The 17,756-nt window shown below is 43.4% G+C and overlaps 1 long non-coding RNA gene across 1 annotated transcript; it reads right to left on the bottom strand.

Annotated features, from left to right (window-relative positions):
• Positions 1-1,975: 1,975 nt before the first annotated feature.
• Positions 1,976-16,787, bottom strand: LOC309355159. Its single transcript, XR_014162445.1, has 3 exons — positions 15,198-16,787; positions 3,510-3,560; positions 1,976-2,982 (listed from the first exon to the last, which is right to left on the bottom strand). It is a non-coding gene; the product is annotated as an uncharacterized lncRNA (long non-coding RNA).
• Positions 16,788-17,756: the final 969 nt, after the last annotated feature.

The following is a 17,756-nucleotide window of genomic DNA, read 5'->3' as shown; positions in this document are numbered from 1 at the left end:
AGGATGAGGATGGAACCTTTCAGTGGGTACAAGTTGGTTGGTGACTCTGACAAGTGGAGACAATGCTAATTTCCCAGGGACTCATCTGTGTAACTTTGGAGGGCTGGGGAAAGTGTGTGTATATATTAAAAGTGTTGTAAACAAAGTAATAGAATAATCTATTACGGCCCTTCCCATTTTTGGACTACAACTCCCATAATTCCTGCTAATCCAGTTCTGCCTAACAACTGCATTACTGGAATTAATGAAATGGCGTGGTAAGCCTGAAAAGTCAAATCAGGTTGATCCATCTAAGTAATATTTCAGAGGTGCAGTTTTAATTTAATTTTTTTGCTCTGGTTCCTTCACAATTCCTTCACTCTAAACTTCCCTTGCCTGACCTCTTCTGGGATATAATGACATTGCAGTCCTGAGATAATCATATGCTTTCTCAGTGTCTCCCATTTGTTAATGTGATCCTTGCTTGCAGTAAAGTAAAAACCTTTGCTTGCAGTAAAGACTTGCTTATTGTTCTGAAGAAAATGGACAATTGGGCAATGGCAACTGTCCCTCCTCCTCAACCCCCCAAACACAGTTGCCAACTTGCATTCAATAGAGAAGTGTGATGCAGAAGCCATGGCAATGGCTATTTTGTGGTAGAGGGTTGGCCATGGGACCTTGGTCTTCCAATATACTACCTTGATAAAGTGGTTTACTGACAAAACTGGTTGCTTTCGTACCTGCCAGGTGCAGCCATTGCAGCATTGGTGGTGGTTGTTGTTTTATAATGAGCCTTTTTCTGTGCATCAAGAGCCAGCCCAAGCCCCCAGATCTGCTCAGAAACTTCCAGTTAAAATCCTCAAGGAGTCCAATGCAAATGGCACCCCAAACAGAAACACATGCTGTGCACACAGGCATAATCCCACAGAAAGTTCTCTGCAAACCCCATTGAAATGAATTGTCCAGGAGGTTGGCACCTCTGTGGAGCTGCTCTAGGAGAACCTTCTGGAGGACTTGAGTCCCATGGAGTGACTCTTGTCTCGCCAACCCTTCTCACTCAGCGACAATCATTTGGGGTGGCCGCCTCACCTTGCCTATCAAAGTTGGGCTGCCTCTAGTACACAAACAGGCTCCATCCTTCCTGCATGTCTGCTGCAAAGCGATATTCTTGCACTGCTCCTGTAGACTACAGTGGGGTTTGCACAATTGTGCTTGTTCAGTCTCCTCTGCCTTTCCCAGCTCCGACACCCAAATCGCCAACCATTAAGACATAATGGTGTTCAAATCCTGCCGACTCCACTTTGACTCGCTCTGGATCTTGTCGCTTAGTACGACGAACCCAACTAGGCCTGCTCTCCACACCCAAGCCTATGCATGCTCCTTAATGGTCTGTGCACTGTGTGCTTTGCACAGCTCAGTGGAAGAACACAGGCTTCCTCCACGTTCATCTCAGGCATATACAGGTAGGGATGGGCGAGAATCCCGTCTGAAACCCTGCAAAGCCACTGCAGTGTAGATGGTAACAATATTGAGTTAAATGGTCTGCTTCCAATTTTCATGTGTTGCACTCTACCAAAGCGCCAAAAACGCCATTCACAAGGGAACGTGGAACGCTGCCTTATGCTGAATGAGACAATTGTAGCTTCACTAACAATGACTGTCAACAGCTCTCCAGGGTCTCAATTAGGGGGTCTTTCTCAGCACTGCTGGAATGCACCTGAGAAGGCCCTCTTCCTCACAGCCAGGCATAACACATCAGTCTCCAAATATTTATTGCACACACAGGTTGATGCAGCACTGAGAGCCAGTGTGGTTAACTGACTCTCGGCCTAGGGCCTGGGTTCGAATTCCCACTCAGCTGTGAAGCTCTCTAGGTGACCTTGGGCCAATCGCTGCCTTACGGACAGGGTTTTGAGGATTTAATGAGGAGCAGGGGGAACCAAATGTATGCTGCTTTGGAGGAAAAAAGTGGGATGTAAATGCAATCAGCAAATGAATAAAATAAGGGTGGAGGTGATTCCTCCTTTGCTCAATTCCTATGTGTGTCAGGGCACTGGATCAGGGCCAGGTGACAGCCCTAACCTGGTCTTCCCATTGCCTTGCACATCAGACCATTGGATTGGGTTCCGAGGTTGAACAGAGCAGTAGTCTTCATTCTCCCCAAACAGCAGGGAATTGTAAGTGAAATCACTGTACCATCTCTCGCCCTGCCACCACAGAGCCTGGTTTGGGAAAGGTTAATAAGTCATCCATAAATGACTCCCCAGCTACAGGCCATATGATGCATTTTATTGTACTTAAATGTTTTTCTTTCAGGGGCCGCTTTGCGTGCAGCTTGCTGCGTGGAGCCAAAGTTTGTTGTTTTTGCAGCAAGATTTGGCCTTGCTCCTTTATTTATAGCATGGGTGGGCGAGGATGGGGTGGGGGAATGGGAGGACATAGCATTTGTTTCACATTAGGACCAAAGCGAGCGCTCGCAGCCTAGCAGATGAGGAAACTTCCTTCTGCATGACTACATGGCCAATGTATGTAAATACACCAGAAAGGGGGGGGGGGGTCAACAGAGGCCAGAGAACTGTTTTGATTTGAAAATCACAGGGAACTGAAACACGTCCATTAAAAAGACACGGAGGGAGGAAAGGATGTAAAATTCTGAGTCTGCATTTCTAACATCTGGAGATTGTAACAAAATCAGGTGCTAGGACAAAAACCTTTCTGGAAGGCACGTTCCCTCAGCCCAGGTGTGCAAAAATGATGGCGAAGCAATATGCTCTGAATCGGTGTTTCTCAAACAGCAGCCCAGGATGTGGGCTCATTTTCAGGTGGGCTTCAGTATTATGGCCTGCCAGTTCATCCTGCCTTGCCTGTCCCAACCTTCTACCTGTGCTGTAGCCTTTGGGCCCAACCAAGGTTTGCACCTACAACTACTTAAATGCTGAGTAAAGTTTGCCGGAAGACAGCAATTGCAGGCTGGGGTGGCAGGTGGACAGGAGATCATCCCTCCTGTGATGGGAAAGGGCCAGAGGAGGTGTTGAAGGAAATCGCAAAGTGATTGATGTTAGATATTAGAAATATATTTATTATTGATAGTAAACAAACAGGGAATAGAAAGGAATGGGTAAGAAAGAAAAGGTATTCTAGGAAAAGTAACTGAATGCAAAAGGACAGGAGAGGAAAGATGAAATAAACCAGTGGGTTTTTTTGCGGTGCAGGGGGGATAGAGTACAATTTGCATGTGACAAGAGTGGGAGAAGAAATCATAAAAGACAGGTAAAATATTTTTAAGAGACGTGGGGATGGGAAGGGAAAAAATATAAAACAAAAAGGCTTTTCCACTTAAAGCAAATCAGCTTAAAATGGAGAGGCTGAGTCACAACACCTCAAGAGCAAATGCCTGTTTGAGGAAACTTGAGGAAAGCAGAGCTGTGGAACTCCTTGCCACAAGGGAAATTGTCCTGGCAAAAGAACAAAGCAATTTCCAAGGATGGATTAGATATCGGTAGAAAGAGAAGTCGGTAAAAGCCATCTACCTCCATCTAACACTATTTTGTGACTGACAGGCCCCAGCAAATTCCAGTCCTCTTACTCAAGTGGATCCTGAGGGCAGAAAGTTTGAGAATTGCTGCTTTGATTTATATGCTCTTCTACAACTAAATTAAACTTTTGAAGCATTAAAAAAAAAGAGGTGAATTTGATTACAGCTGCTTTCAAGAGGACTTGTGCATCATGCTAGAAAGCGGAGTTGCTTTCGCCGGTAATTTTAGACAATGGACTTAATGGTCTTACAGGGCAGAGGCTCTTTTAATGTGTACTGTTTTGCTTGCTTAGAAAACATGGTCAGCCAGGCCTGTTTATTCTGCTTGGTGGGGCCCTGGGCTTCTGCTCCCAAGTCCTACACCAACAGCACCACTGCTAAGAAGGAAGAAAACAGGGTGGGAAGGATATATTAGGATTAAGAGAGGGCGAAAAAACAAAGTTGGGGTAAACAGCAACGGAAAAAGCAGGAAAGGAATGAACTGGTGCAACTGTGGATTGTGAAGCCATGGTGGTGCAAACCCTATTAGCAATAGTTTGCTGGAGTCCAATCACGATCCTCCCCCATTGCCCTTGGTGTGCAGTGGCATCCTGAGTGACAGACAAGGTTGCCTGATTCAGCTGTATGAAATTTATCCTATGGAAAGCAAAGGTCCTTAGCACCCTCTCCTGGCCTGCTGCTTCTTCCACCACCCTCTCCCTCTTTAGAAACACAAATTTGTCCCTGGGATCAGGAAGCGGATTTGTGGTCCTGCATCGCCACCTACTGGCAAACATTGGTCGTTTCACATTTGATCCACACAAAATCCCAACAGTTTCTCCTCAGATGGGTTCAGGCTGTGTTAAGCCCCTGGATTTGGGTTTTCACTGCCTAGTGTTTTATCTTTTCTGTTCTGAACTGGGATGCTTTTATGCTGCTGTCTTAGGAGGTTGTGTGTTGCACGCGTATTAATGGAGCATGTCAATAGCAGAGTGTATCTGAGCACGTGCAGAGTGCATTCAGCTCACCTCCAAGAAACCTTAACTGGCTTCTGCACATCTGGGATGAAGGGCTTAGTGCTCCCATGTCAGAGATAATGGCATCCAAGCAGGTTTTGGCCTTCTCTTTCAGGGAATTAACCAAAGGGTTTTAAACACCAAGACACCTGTCACTGCTGCTTATAATATGATCATGCATGGTGCTATATGAGGAAGGAAAACACTGGGTAAACTGCTGAGCAGTGAGATGGGATTCCCTGTCTTTGGTACTGCCCTTAGAAAAAACGTATTGGTCAGGCTTTCTATCCCCTGTCCTGTTTTCTTCCACATAATTGGTAGCGGGGTGATTCCCTAGAAGACCAGAAAGCTGAAATTTATAGTTCAATGCTCAGAGGCTCTTAATCTCAGGGTTGTGGGTTTGAACCCTGTATTCCTGTATTTCAGGGGGTTGAATTAGATAACCCTCACGGTCCTTTCCAACTCTACAATTCCATGATTACCAGATACGAAATGCAGATGCTATCAGCCACTTTGTAAAGGCTTTTTTTTGCCATGAAGAGCTGGATACAACTCCCTAAATAAATAAAATAAAATCATAATAGCAGAGAGCAGCAGGCAGCAAGCCCAAGCTCACTTTCCACAGACTGTAGCTGTGTAGGCTCCCCCTCCTCATCACTAGGGGGGCCAAATGCAGATGAGGACAGGGCTCCCTCACCTTGAAGAGGGGATTCCATTAGGTTTAGCTCATCAGGCCCGGAACAGAGCTGGAAGTTTGTCAAATTTGCAGCAGTAATCTATAGCTTGTTTGTAAGAAAACGTCAGAGAAAACACTTGGGCTCTGATCCAGCCAAGGTAGCAGGTATACAGAACAGGCCCAGCTAGGGCCTGGCATAAGAAATCTAAAAGGTCCCTCTTCTTCCTTGGGTACAATTACCAATTACCAAGATGTCCTCCAGTAGAAGCCTCATGGAAATGAAGAGAAGTCTTTTGCACAGCTCCCATCTATTTCAACAGGGCTTCCTGATGGAACTGTGCATTGTGGATCAGATCTCTTTGCCTCCATGGGCAGAGAGCATCCAAGCTGCACGCCTCATCTTGGCTCATAACTGTGCTGGCCTCTTGTGCAGCGACACTTGAGGATGGGCTGAAACTCAGCGGCAGAGCATGCAGAAAGGCCCAGGTACAATCCCCAGCATCTCCAGGCAGGGCTGGGAACGCCCCTTGCCTGAAACCCCCAAGAGCTGCTTCCAGTTCAGTGCAGGCAATATTCAGCTAGATATCGGTCTGACACAGAATAAGGCAGTTTCCTAACACTTCCCACTCCTTGGATCAGCAGCGATGGGTATGCAGACATCCGCTGCTGGCACAAGACGGGCAACATCCACCAGCGTACTGACACACACATAAATGCACCACTTTGGCATGTGCACCAAGTCTGGGCAGTAGGCCCAATGTTATCCCGGTGAATTTCATGTCTGAGTGGGGATTTGAACCCTGGTTTTCTTAGTCCAACATTCTTACCACTACACCACACTGGTTTCCATCAGATATCTAGGGAGACGGTCAGCACCCATGGGTGTAGCCAGGATTTTTGTTAGTGGGGACAGGCTTTTGTTAGGGGCAGGGTCAGAACCGCAGATTTGTATTGATTTTGATTGATTTAGGGGGGCAGCTGCCCCCTGCCCACCCTGGCTATGCCCATGCCAGCACCCTAAGACACTTACAGAACACAAACCCAGCTCTGTCCCCCTCAGCCTCTTTCTCAGTTGTGGCTTTGCTTTAATATACAAACCTAGTTTACACTTCTCTCTGGCTGTGGGTGAGATAAGGATGAGTCAACTACCACTTAGCCTTCTTGGACCATCTTAGCTCCTATGGAGGCACATCACCTGAACATTACTAGTTAACAAACCATGCTTAAACCAAAAACCACCAAGCCTAAGAAGTTTCCCCAGGTATTGCCTCAGGACAACCCACACTCAGACCCCCTTGCGACAGAAATCTGATAGAAACTCCTCACAACAGTCTGCCTTTCTTCCATTGCATCCAAGGCTCTATTTATGGTTCTCCAGGCAGTCTCTCATCCAGCCACATTGACCAGACTCAGAGACATAGCTGTCAACGTTTCCCTTTTTTAAAAAGGGAAATTCACTTATTCCAAATAGGATTTTCCCTTTTAAAAGGGTGAAAGTTGACAGCTATGCTCAGAGCAGCTTAGCTTCGTTGTGCATGTTATAATTCTCTTTTGAATATCTGAATCTACTGTAAAAGAAAAGCTGTTCTGCTTTAAAATAATAATTTTTAAAACCTCAGAATATTTCCCCTGCAGGTCACTTGCACTCATACTGCTTCTTATTATTCAGCTAGTGCAGAATGGCATGTCATAACACTCAAAACCAGTTCCTGATGTTGGAAAAATGAACCTTTGTGCTGGACACGTTGCTAGGGCATCTCATAGAAGACAATCTCCAGGTGGAGGCAGGTGGCCAAGGCTAAGTGCAAATGTCAGTTCATTATTTATCCTTTGCTTGTTACATTTCATGCACAGGACCTTGCACCTCTGTTTTAAATAAGAATCAATTCAGCCTTGAGGTCATTTGACACTCACCATTTCCCCTGTGGCTAGCAGATAGCATCCTGGTATGGAGCTTTTGAAATTGCAATCCTATACACTCGCTTACCTGGGAGTAAGTCCTTGCCCCACTGAACTTAATGGGCCTTACTTTTCACTAGCAATGTATAGGAGTACACTGAGAATTCCTCTAATTTTGCTCATTAGTAGCAATGTTCATGGGGGGAAAGAATGCAGAATGTTAGGCGCATGAGGACTATTGATGCTTTGATAGTGAGTGTGAAACGATGGCTAAATAAGGTTGTGCGGTAAACTATGTGAGTGAAGTGGGATTTGAGATAGGACCTCTTTCAGTGCCAGGATTAGGCCTTAGAATGTGCAAAGTAGTCATCATGAGTGCCTTTAAGCATGTGGAGAGTGCATTCTCGGCATCATTCAGTAGCAGCCACAAACAGCTACCACTCATATCTAGGAATAAAGATACCTGGGTGCTGCCACACAATACATCCTATGATAGTGCATCATTAGGCTACACACACACACACTCCTACCAGTGTTGGATTTACATATAAGCTGAACAAGCTATAGCTCAGGGCCCCACTCTCTTGGGGGTCCCCCCAAAAAATAAATGAAAAAAGTCTGGGTGTACATTTCCAAAATATAAGATAAAAAACAAATAAAATAAAAGCTACATACAGCAACAGTGTTTTGTGTTGTGTAAGCTCCTATGATGTAAGTAATGGGCCCTGTCTGCTAGCCTGCTCCCTAAAATATCACTGGTTTGCTCATTTCTATATATAGGGTGCCTATATATAGAAATATATATAGTCTCTCTCTCTCTCTCTCTCTCTCTCTCTCTCTCTCTCTCTCTCTCTCTCTCTCTCTCATAAAATGTTGTTGACAAAGGACAGCTGGACATATAAAGGGCCCCATTACCTTCAGTAGCTTAGGACCTCATCAAACCTAAATCCAGCCCTGACTCCCACTCTCTTCTTTTAGACATTAAGCACTGGGAAGGGGATCCTAATCACTGGTCCTCCTAGCTAGGGATCATGGGAGTTGTAGGCCAAAAACATCTGGAGGGCTAAGTTTGCCTATGCCTGCTGTAGAGAGAACCAGATTGGTTATCCGAGTCCTGGGTCTTTTGTGCTGACCCTTCCCTTTTCAACAATTCAAGCCCCCTGCTTACAGGGCAGTTGGGCACATTGCAAAGCACACTATACCACGTATTGGGCCCAGAAAATCCTGTTGGCACTCCATGGATCAGAATATGCCCTGACAAGAGTCAGAGTTTGCTCCCCCCCCCAAAAAAAACACACACCACCCTCTGCCTAAATTTGTATCTATACATATAAATTAGCACATGCAAATGTTATGACTCAAGTCTTTTAAGTGTTTAGCAACACCCTAAGAACCTCTGACAGCCGATATGTACCTGCAATTAAAATGACCCTTGCCACTAGCAGAGAAACAGGGTGGTAGTCAACGCTAGACCTACTCATTGAAGTTAATGGGCACAACTAATATAAGCTCATTAATTTAAGTGGGTCACCCACAGCCCCAGATTGCCTGCCCATTGCAAGGCCACCTCAATTTATTACAAATCTGAGATAAAAGAAATACAGTCGTACTTTGGAAGTCGAATGGAATCCGTTCTGGAAGTCTGTTCGACTTCCAAAACGTTCAGAAACCAAGGCACGGCTTCTGATTGGCTGCAGGAAGCTCCGTCGGACGTTTGGCTTCCAAAAATAGTTCGCAAACTGGAACAGTCACTTCTGGGTTTGTGGTGTTTGGGAAACAAAACATCTGAGAATTAAGCTGTTCGAAAACCAAGGTATGACTGTACCTTCTGTGTACTTCTCAATAAGATTATTTGTGGCATCTGTATGTCTTGTTCATGTATTTCTGCCCCAATATATATATTTTTTTAAAAATTCTCCCACTCCACAAATTTAGGACTCCATAGTGTGTTGCAGTCATGAGTCTCAAAAGAGCATGTGGTAGTTAATTCCAGACTCTGCAGCAGATAGTGTATAATATGCAGTGAATAACTCACAAAAATATATTTCAGTTCTGGACAAACTCTTTCGGAAACTCATGCCCACATAAGAGGCCAGAAGAATAAAGCATCTTTCCATCAACCCAGCATTCCTACCTTAATCAAATAAACAGTTTTAATTACTCCCCCAGCCAGATACTGGAACAGCGACCCACAGTGGCTGATTGGGCAATTACAAGTTACTCCTGTCAAACATATTTAACTGTGTGAATGTAAAAAAAAAAAGTGAGATTGTTGAGACTGTCAGAATTCAGTGGAAAAATAATTGCTAGACAATTACTAGAAGAGGCATTGACAGGATTCACTGAGGAATGCTGACAAGCTTCAATTTCTGACATTTATACTGTGATTTACAAAAACTACTGGTTCCTTACTACAACTTCAATCCAGTTTTTAAAAATCCGTACAATAGGCATGCACCCCACTCAAAATGCACAGCACCCTCACTAATTAAATCATCACATCACAACTACCAAATATTGGATGATAGATTGATTAATCTTTTTTTTTTTAAAAAAAAATGAAGGATCAATCAGTGCCATGTTTCTTCATTTCAGGAGTTCTGGATACAACCTACAATCTATATAGCACCTCGTATAGCATCATTTGCATTTCTGCTACATTCTGCCATGTTAAGGCTACCTAAAAGCTGTCTGTATGGCTTCAATATCAGCCAACTTACACACACACGATTTACAATCTAACCTAATTATGAGTTCTGGAGAACTTGAACGCTTGCACACTATTTTGTGACATCTTAGATGGCCTAGTAAAGGTATTGCCTTATTGTGCATTTTGGAACTAAATAGTTAAACTCTCTTCCTCACCCGGAAGATAAGGAAAAGCATCACACATTTATTTCCTCTGCAACCTCTTTTGTAGTAAGATAGAACTGAGCGGTGTTGGGGGAGGGGCTCCTTCGCTCTCTGTTGAACCTTGTATCCGAAAACTTGGAATTATATTTGAAATCCATACCCCACCTAAATTTAATAAGCTGAAATCCCCAAGAACCATATTTTTCAAACTTCAAGTCAAACACCTGGCTTCTGAGATTATATTAAACTGTTTAATTTTATCAATGGAGATATTTTAAATTTTGCTTTTATCCTTTAGAAGGTTATTTTGAATTTTGAAGCAGAAAATCCTTCATTTTTAATCAACTTTAAAAAAATAAATAAATCCCTAAATATTAGGCTGTAGCAATTTTTAGGGGGGGGGGAATCTCACAAATGATTTCCCTATGCAACACAACACCACTCCCTCCTATTAAATTTGTTCCTATTAAAATTTGAATTGCAGATCGTATCTAGTTTAGTCTCTTTAAAATACATAACATTTGAGAATACTGTATAGACATATGTTTATATGTATATACTGTACTGCCCTTTTATCAAAAGATTCTCAAGACAAATCATCATCATCACGGCATAAAAATAAATAACAGCTAGGCACATATCTGACAAAATTTAAAATTCAGATTTTGAAGTCTTCTGATTTCCCAGTACCTATTTGCAGGCATGAAATCTCAAAATCTGAATGAGAAAGTGTATGTGTTTCTTGGTGGTTTTTTAAACAAACCAATAAATAAAATCTGAACATAAACTTTGTTCGTTTTAGCAGTTCCAGGAACAGGAGAATCAAATAACGGAGAATTAATTCTCATCAGCCTCTGTTTTTATAGTTTCTATCCTGAACACAAGCCTATGCCATTGGCTGACAGTCAACAGGGCACCTTCTCACGGATTGGTCCTTAGTATTGACAGTGATGGATGGACTTCTCAAGGATTGGCTAGCATCACAGCTGGGCTGCTCCTGCTGAGGGAGGACTTTATGATTAATTAAGCAGTTCAGTCCCTTGAGAAAACCAAGAGCCTCATCAGTGGGTTTCCCTTCCTCCCTTTCCCCAGTTTCAAATGCTTGTTCACAAAACGAGGAAACATAAATGATATTATATCAGTGGAGTGAGTTCTCCAAAGAATACGGGGGGGGGGGTGCCCTCTTGCCCCCTTCTTGTCTCCTATATCTGTGCAAAGCAAATTAGCCTTCACCAGTTCTCATCCCCAGTGATCTCTTACCATTTCCCCCTACCACTTGAAATCTCTTTTGTTTCCCAGCCATTGTTAAAATGCACACTCCAGTCCAGAAAACCCAGAAAACTTCTGTGGAAACAGGTTTCTGCAGTCAGATCTGCAATTCTAGGTGTGCGCAAAGCAAGGAATAAGGTATTTCCTGCAGTCCTCATGAGAGTGAAGCTCAGTTTAACACTGTAAGAAGTACTGATAACTGGGCCTGCTCAGAACTTTTAACCCTAATTACTGAGACGTAGACATCAGTTGCATTGCGTGAAGGACTTTGAGCACTTCAACATCTATATAAAAGATGGTGATTGCTGATTAAGATGAGGTTTGTTTTTAGAGCATCAATGAAATCTTGAAAGGTGCTACTTGTACTGTGTACATTCAATCCCTTTCTGCCTCCGGTAAAGAGGTTTGGCAGGTTTTTGTATTTCAAAAACCTAAACCTGATTGATCAAAGGGAACAGTAAGTAAAATGTGTCTCAAATCACTTTCAACTTCCTTTACAACTATTGTCTAACTTCAGCTTAAGATAATTTCTTTAACTTCCAGTGGTGTGAGAAAAACATTTCTTCGTTCCCATTGTCACCTCTCATCAAACAGGTTCAGCACATTTTTGAAACAATACGAAAACCTTCTCAGCAGATGGAAAAGTGAGATGAGAGTTGCTAGCTTTTTGGGGTCTGCAGACTTGACACCTCCCTACACAACCAAACACGCAAAGCAACCTATTAATTGCTTACAATAGAATGCTTCTTTCAGACCTAATTACAGCAGAGCAAGGGGACTCAGCATTCTCATGTGCCAAATCGGCAACAACGCAAACAACATCCAGTTGCATCAAAAGAGCTGTGCTCCGCTTTCAGCTGGATTCTGCATATAGGGTTGCCCCATTCCCCCGGACCCCCAGCTGTGTTCCTAACCTTTCCCTTAACAGTAGACTGTCATACAGAAATTACACAAGGGAAGTTTTGACTGGCATGGGAGGTAAGAGGTGGGAAATGGGTCTGCCTGCTAAAGTTTAGGAGGAGGGCTGGGCCAGGGACAAATTGACAGCCACATCTACAGCGACTTAATAGCACCTTCTTCTTCCATTTAAATCCACACATTCCAGAGTTGAGTCCTGGTTTATATTCCAAGTTTAGTGTTTCCCCAACGGGTGGGCTGGGGGATAAAATGCCCTTTACTTTGCCAAACATTTGCAGCCGCAACTCCAGGAGTTTGATGGTTTTTACCAGGAGAGGGAGCTCGAAGACAGCTGCTTTTGGCCTGAGCTTCCCTACCCACAAAACACTCACAATGAAAAGCAGGGGGGCATAGAAATATTGGAGCTTCTCTCCCAATATTCTCTTTGGAACTTTAGTATCTGCAAAGGGGGTGGGGGATTTGGATTCAGATCATGACAGGAGCAAAGGGTTAAATCCACACCCAGTGTGGGACGGGGCTCTTCGTCGCTGCTATTTACTTTAAACGAAAAAGGCGGGGAAGCACTTTGCACAATTATGACACATCTAGTTGGACATCTGCTGGAAAGTTCTCCTGTGCAATTCTGATTGAAATGAATGGGACCTGTGAAAGAGCCAAGTAACAGGCCCTGGCAGGCAAGGATGGTGAATGTGGGGGATTTGATTCTGTTTCCAGTTTAATGATAAGTTATCCAATTCACACTTCTTGAACCAATACACAGACCAAAACACAATTCTCCTTTGAAACTCAGACTTCTGCAGATGTTGCAATGGGGTTCTCCAGCCATACAATGTGTATAAAACCCACATTTTAGAAGACAGTGAGCTTAAAAATACATATACTCCTGAAAGCAGCATACAATTATGCATTATATTAGGGATAAAGGTAAAGGGACCCCTGACCATTAGGTCCAGTCATGACTGACTCTGGGGGTGCGGTGCTCATCTCGCTTTATTGGCCAAGGGAGCTGGTGTACAGCTTCCGGGTCATGTGGCCAGCATGAATAAGCCGCTTCTGGCGAACCAGAGCAGCGCATGGAAACGCCGTTTACCTTCCCGCTGGAGTGGTACCTATTTATCTACTTGCACTTTTGGTGTGCTTTCGAACTACTTTCCTGCTTGGCAGGGTGTTGGACTCGATGGCCCTTGTGGTCTCTTCCAACTCTATGATTCTACTAGGTTGGCAGGAGCTGGGACCAAGCAACGGGAGCTCACCCCGTCACGGGAATTCGAACCGCCGACCTTTCGATCGGCAAGTCCTAGGCTCTGTGGTTTAACCCACAGCGCCACCTGAACTGCTTACAAAACTCTGTGTATTGGCCCAAACTGCATACAAACATGTTTACATTAGGAGAAATTCGCACTAAAATGCTGATGAATTTTTCACAAGGATTTTTCTAAAAGTGCAGATTGCTGAGACAATGTAGAGAACTGAAGATTTGCACAATGAGAAACGGAGAGAACCCAAACTGACAGATGTGCCCATACCTACTGCCAGCTTTGTCAAAACAAAAGGTGGAGAAAAAGGGATTCTCAAGAATAACAATTAATCATACTGCAGCAGGACGATTAATAATAATGGGTCTTATTATAAACACATATTGCTGGGTATCTTGCAGTAGGATGAACTGGCCAGTGGGTGGTGGTAGGTCTGGTCTTGCACTTGTGCTTTTAACAGCAACTTGATCTCCAGAAACCAGCCAATGAACATTTTCAATGAACGGAGATGCAATGGCAGTTGCTAAAGAGACCAGAGAAGAGGCTGGCTAAAATAAGTTGGCAACTGTGTTGTACAGTGATACCAAATATATATAGATATTCCCAAGACCCACGCAGGTTCAAATATAAAAAATGCCATCTAGTAAACTATATAATTGTAGGGGGTTGTGGCTGTAGTTTTTAAAAATTACCATCTCTTTGTTAAAAACTGGGGCAAGTTAAGAATGGTGGAGGATCTCAGCAGGTGCCACTGTTGAAATGCCAAGTTCTTATTGCTCAAGCAAACTGTTCCTTTTCTGTAATGATTCAGCTTAGAAGCTATTATGCAAAGAAACCCCAACCAATTGTGTGTCAATGATAGGGGAACCTATCTGATGCTGTCATCTAATCTTGGTTCTCCCATAGTTCTTCTGTCTCTTTTCAAAATGCATAATATCTCAATTGTAATAGAATCATGTTTTAAAAATCTATCAGTAGTAGTCTTTCCCAGACATTTCCAGAACTGCAACAGCGAAATTAGCATTTGGGGGGGGGGGGTTAAAACTCAGCAAAATGTCTGGGTTTTTGCAAATAGAACCAGGAAGTGTATGGCTCCCAAAAGCTCCACAATTTTTTGTTGTTTGGATTTTTACTTCTTTAAATATGGCAACCCTAAACAGTAGCACAAGCTCTGCAAGTGTAGTTTGCCTTAGCACTAGTCTTCAGCTTTTTTGATGAGGTTGGTTTGCTCAATAATGCATTAGGTGGGTGAAGACACTCACAGCTATTTCAGGACATGTCCACTGTCACCTTTTGGGTTGGCACCATTTTATCAGCATGGTTTTGTTTTTAGAGTGCATTGCAGCAACCCAGCCTTGACCACACAAACAACATGGGAAGGCTGTTGGCTTCATACCCTGAAGGGTCTTCTGAAAATGGCTGGTCAAACACAATAGAAACATGATTCTGGACAAGATACACCCTTTGTCAGATCCAGTAGGGCTTTTCTTATGTTTTCAAGTTTGTAGATAGAAATGAAATACACTTTCTGCCTGTTCGCTCACATGAGATTCCCAATGCATATGCTATTAAGTCCATTACAGTGGTACCTCAGGTTACATACGCTTCAGGTTACATATGCTTCAGGTTACAGACTCTACTAACCCAGAAATAGTGCTTCAGGTTAAGAACTTTGCTTCAGGATGAGAACTGAAATCGTGCTCTGGCGGCACAGCAGCAGCAGGAGGCCCCATTAGCTAAAGTGGTGCTTCAGGTTAAGAACAGTTTCAGGTTAAGTACGGACCTCCGGAACAAATTAAGTACTTAACCTGAGGTACCACTGTACTTACTGGAGGTGTTGTGCTGTTTTGGGACACACAGTCTTGACTGGCTACTGATTTGGATGGCAGGTGCCATCAGATGCTCTCTGAACAGAAAAGTGGTATACGGCAAATAAATAGTAAATTTGCAGAACTAGGCCAGTAGTGTAACTTGGGGTGGGGGGAGAGACTTAACCTGGGTGGAAAATAGTAATCAAGAATAATGCAAGATACACCATCAGGAAGAACTTTCTAGTGGTAAGAGCTGTTTGATGGTGGAACAAGCTACCTCAGAAGGTGGTGGACTCTCCTTCATTGGAAGTTTTAAAACAAAGCTTAAATGACCATCTGTCAGAGATTGTTTAGCTGTGACTCCTGCACTGTATGAGATTGTACTAGATGACCCTTAGGATCCAATTCTGATTCTACAGACAATTTTAAAATTAGCGGAGTGCTTTCTTTTTCATCTGTAAGGATTCAACCTTTTTTAAAAAACCAAACAAACAGTTATCAGTTTGCTCAGGGGTTTATTAAGAGCAGCAGCAAGTCGGGTGGATTGACTTGTTTCAGGTTTTTACTGCCTTGGTTCTCATGACCTAATATAGTAGAGAACATTCAAGTACTGAATTATGATGGTAGGAGAGGAGAAAAATGGAAGACTTGTGTGTTTGGCCAACTGTTGCTGCTTGAACAGTACAGGTGTCCCCACACGAGACTAGAATGCCTGTACATGCAAAAGCTGTACAAATATTTAAAAACAATAAATGGTAAATTGTAGAACTTCGAGGCATGCTAGGTCAACTCATCTTGCAGCAACCAATTTTTCTGCACCACTGTATATTTCTAGGGCTGTACTGGGTCTTGTACCCATCTAGAAACTAGAGTGAAAAAATATGCTTAACTAACAAGAGTATGGGGGAAAGCTTCTGTCATTGCTATCTGGAAGTTCCTTATGTGGGATACACAAAGGCCTTCTCTAAGCAGGGACTTCAAATGAGGCATCTGTCAGCAATGCTTAAGAGACTTCCCATATAAAAAGCATGCAAAGAACAAAGCCAGTAGAGGAGCAGGGGCCAGAAACCCGAGGGCAATCTCTGCATTGCTGAACCTTTCTGCTGCCAGCACTGTAACCCAATATGTGTGCCTCATCCTTGCATCTTATCCTGTCGTGCCCTGAGAGCAAGTCCCTCACTCTTTCCTCGACCTCCGTCTGACAAGCTGACAAAGACAGAGCTACAGTCAATGGACTCTGGAAAAGGCTGTACAAAAGGCCCATCAGGTCCGTGGGAGACCAAAGGGGGCCTTGGTGCGGCTACTCCTTCTGTCATGGATGGGGACATCACGTTGACAGGCCCCTTAAAACATAATATAGCAGCTTCCTGTGCCCGGCCTGGCTTCATTCTATATGCCACCTTGAGGTAACAGAATGTGTTCTCAGAGAAGGGTATCTTAGGACCTGAGAATAACAATGAAGGAAAAGCCTCTTACTGTATTCAGGAATCTGATTAATTTCATACCCTCAAACATTTCTCCAATGAAAATAGGGACATCCTATTCAATTATTCTTATTAGTGCTATTTTCGAGAAAAAGAGGTGTCGGAACTCACCATGAATGCCTCAATGTTCTCTTAAAATGGCAATAGCACCCACCTGAGAGATGCCGGAACGGAGTTCTGGTGAGTTCCAGCTGAAAAAAAGTCATTATTATTATTATTATTATTATTATTATTATTATTATTTATACCCCACCCACCTGACTGGGTTACCCCAGCCACTCTGGGCAACTTCCAAAATATGAGAAAACATAAGAAAGCATTAAACATTGAACAACTTCCCTATAAAGGGCTGCCTTCAGATGTCTTCTAAAGGTTGTTTAGGTACTTGTCTCCTTGGCTCAAGGGTTGCATAACTCCATACCCTCCAGCATTTCTCCAATGAAAATAGGTACGTCCTAAGGAAAGGCGGGACATTAAGGGATCAAATCAGAAACTGGGACAGCTTCTGTAAATCCGGGACTATCCCTGGAAAATAGGGATACATGGAGGGTCTGTAATTTCCAGCAACAGTTAATAAGCAACACCAGGATGGAAGAAGGTTCTTCCAAGTTGTCTAGAACTCAGGCATCGCTTGTAGTAATTCTGCAGTGTTTGTCTCCATTTATCTGAGGCAGGCCGTATCAGAGGTCCAGAGTGGACTAGGCCACTTTAGAGCCCCTAGCCATGATAAAAAAGAAAACATGGCTACGTAGAAAAAGAAAACAAGGCACCAGAAAAAGAGCCAGCTGTTTGTTTATATAAGCAGCTGATCTGTAAGGATGCGTTCATCATGGTCTAATCTTGTGCCTTCAGAATCAAATTACATTTATGCTGAAACTCCATGGTAGGGGGTGGCCATGTACCCTATTTAACACAGCACGGTCCTCCATTTCGAGGGATATCAGAGAACTCTTCCCCATTTCCATGAGTCCTCTGGTTGAAGGTCTATCTGATCTAAGAACTAGGAATGGAGAGCAGGGGCCTCAAAGTTGCCAATCAGTAGAGTATAATTACAGCAATTATTTCTAAATTTGCATCAATA

This window comes from Podarcis melisellensis (assembly GCF_964234715.1).
Source record: "Podarcis melisellensis genome assembly, chromosome: 13".
NCBI classification, from domain to species: Eukaryota; Metazoa; Chordata; class Lepidosauria; order Squamata; family Lacertidae; genus Podarcis; species Podarcis melisellensis.
The sequence above is the reverse complement of the archived record's forward strand: the minus strand, read 5'-3'. Positions and strand labels throughout refer to the sequence as shown.